The sequence below is a fragment of the Eublepharis macularius genome, chromosome 3 (assembly GCF_028583425.1).
Source record: "Eublepharis macularius isolate TG4126 chromosome 3, MPM_Emac_v1.0, whole genome shotgun sequence".
NCBI lineage: Eukaryota > Metazoa > Chordata > Lepidosauria > Squamata > Eublepharidae > Eublepharis > Eublepharis macularius.
Window position 1 is genome coordinate 144,034,751 of NC_072792.1, and position 3,364 is coordinate 144,038,114.

Below are 3,364 nucleotides of genomic sequence, written 5' to 3' on the forward strand. Positions count from 1 at the left end.
GTAATGTTTGCTGATATATCTGATAAAAGAGGCTTTCTGATATCAGCTGCTTTTTATTATTATTCTAGTGTGTTCTTTCAGGGACTCATCTGGACTGCCTACTAGTGCCTGGGTTTAACCAAAACATGGGATCCTATTTGTGTTGAGTTTTAATATTTACTGTCCAGACTACTGTGCCACAAGGCCAAATAAATGGAAATGAACTAACACAGTGAATGAATACTGGCTTTCTTGTGTACATTTCTTGTGTATGTAGGGCTGGATGGGAGAGGTACAGGGCAATGGGGTGGGGAAGAGCAGGCTTTTTGGTTAGTCCGTGGTTGGCTAGCTTGCTCCTGCTTTTCTCCTCCCAGATTCTTTGTTTTGTTTGCAGGGGGGTGGTCAGGCTAGGATCTGGGATACCAGGTTCAAATCACTGCTGTGCAATAGAAAGTTGCTGGGTGGCAGATATCAGGAAACATTTGCTTGTTATGTATATTTCTGCCCTGAGAGAGAGAGAGAGAGATCCCTTTTCTGCAGTTATTCTGCTTTCTTTGGCTTGGTAGAACTTAGTACTTTACTTTGGCATCTGCTTGTTTTAATTAAGGTGGGCTAGCATGCTTTGCAAAGAAAACAATAACCAAAGACCCAACTACCCGAAGTGTTTGAACTAGTGAGACTACAGGGCTGTATATTTTGAGTATATTTGACTGCATGTAACGTGTGCTAGACTTGCCTCAGTCTCTTCACTTAGGTCAACACTACTGCTGTCATCCCCAGCATGATGTTTCCAGGAAGCATCTGTGAAATCCTTAGCTTTGAATTAGAGAAGTTAAGGAAGGAAAAGGCAGAGAGACTTTTACTTAAACATTCCCAAAGAATTTCCTCTCATAAAAAAGCCTGCGCACTTAAATCTGCTGAACACATCTCACAAGTTCACATTAAACAAGTGAGACTTTGAAACCTCACATTCTGCTGCCTCATTTGTGAGCCATGTATGAAGATCAATGAAAAATGAAGACTATTGTGAAGAAATGTGTTTTATGCTCTTCCATGGCAATGGATATTATATGCAAAGTTTCTTTGGTCCTTTTATCAATCACCCTGTTCTTCCCCCACCCCAGTTAAGCAAGGAAATTAGAGAACAATGACTGTGGGCTGAAACTCATTTCTGAAAGTAGACACCCAATCTTGCGGTAACAGATAAGCTGCACACACAAGAACTAAAATTAAATGCATCACTTGAAGCAGGAAACAAAGTTTTGTATGAGTCACGTCTGCAGAACACTTGGGAGAATTTGGGATTTTAGGCAGGAAGTCCATACCACTTCCCCTGTGAGCACAGGGAATAATCCTCTGTGAAACATACTCTGTGCCTGGGTGATGGCAACTTAGGTGCCAGATAAGTTTGGCTATAATTACAGCCTTAGGCTGGTGATGGCTTCTTCTGGATTCTTTTCACTTCTTCTGTTTTAAAATTATTTTCAGCTAGTAAGTAATTCTTAAACAACAAGGACTAGCTATTGAAGGTTATCTAATACACTTCTCTTAGACCTTCTCAAGTGTTATCATGCAACATTCATTATGAAATTACACTGGTGGATGAAAAGTCGGTTAAGAGCCTAGGGGTTATACTGGATCCAGCATTATTACTAGAAAAACAAGTTAAGGCAGCAGCAAAAAATGCTCTCTACAACCTCACTCTAGCCTGGAAGATGGCTTCTTATCTTGACATGGCTGACCTGGCCACATGGATCCATGCTATGGTGACATCAAGGCTTGACTATTGTAATGCTCTATACATAGGTCTCCCATCTAAGTTTAGGAGGCTCCAATTAGTGCAAAATGCTGCAGCTCAATTGTTATCAGGAGCAAGCAGGAGCATGAAAATCACTTCTATCCTATAGTCGCTCCACTGGCTACCCATCATTTACCGGGCTCAGCTCAAGGTATTAGTTATTACATACAAAGTTCTTCATGGCTTTGGTTCAGCATACCTATTGGACCGCCTCCCTCCCTATGTTCCTCCACGGCAGCTTCGCTCATCTGAACAGGGTCTCCTGCAGGTGCCAGGCTGCACACAGGTGAAGTCAGCAGCAGCCCGTACAAGGGCTTTCTCAGTGGTGGCCCCTATCCTGTGGAATGACCTGCCTGAGGAAGTCAGAAGAGCCCCCACTCTCTTAGCTTTCCATAAACAATGCAAAACTGAACTATTCAAAAAGGCTTTTTACTCAAATGGGAGGGCTGTATTGTAGGGATGGGGTCTCAGATGCTTCACTAACGAGTTGGGGATCATAGCCTTCATCATGGCGAGGTACAACATTGATTAAAATACAACTTAAAATCAATTAAAAAACAGATAAAATACTGTGCCCCTTTTGGGGGGCAACCAGCAGGAGTGGACTCTCCATACCTCTTTTAGAGGGAGACCAGTGGAAGACTCGGCAATGATGGGCTAAAATTAGCTTCCACCATATGCCTGGCAGAACATCTCTGTCTTACAGGCCCGCCTAAATGATACAAGATCCTGGCGGGCCCAAGTGTCCTCAGAGAGAAAGCTCCACCAGGTTGGGGCCAGGACCGAAAAGGCCCTGGCCCTGGTAGAGGCCAGCCAAGCCTCCCCAGGGCCAGGAACCACCAGTAGATGTTTTCCAGTTGAACAAAGTGCTCTCTGGGGCACATACAGGCATTGTATTGAAATGGATACTGACTGTATTAACCTCATACTGTGTAATCCACCTTGAGTCTCAGTGAGAAAGGCGGACTATAAATGACGTAAATAAATAAAATAAATAAAAATATATATGAAAATATTTTCATAGTCTGAATGGGTATTTTAGGCAGTTGGTTCATAGACATTCTGAAGAGTGACCCCTGTCCAAGAACTTAGCCTTAAGTCACAGGATTGTAGATGTTCAGCTTTTTAAGGGTTACGCATTTCAATGAGATTAAGAGCCATTTTCAAAGACTATGTCCTCTGCTGTGTAGAAGCAGCCCTGGCTATCTCTGGATCTGCTGGGATACTATAGCAAGAACTATGCAATTGCAGCTATAACTAGAAGCAATTCCCATTACTGTGACAGCTGGAAACGGTGCCACCAAGCACAACAAAATCAGCAACCAGTTGCATCAGTAAGTGCCCAGTGAAATCCTAAACAGAGTTACTTCAGTCTAAGCCCATTGGAATTCTTTCTCCATACAGAAACATCTCCTCCACACTGAAAACTAGAATCACAGGGAGGAGGCTAGGCTAGAATCTTTTGCCTCTACATGCTAGCCTTCTGTGTTTCTACAAATATCCCTCCATACTGTTACAGCACAGATACCAGTTTTCCAAAAACTAGGTAACCATTTCTCGAAAATATTTTCAATGTTATAAAGGCTG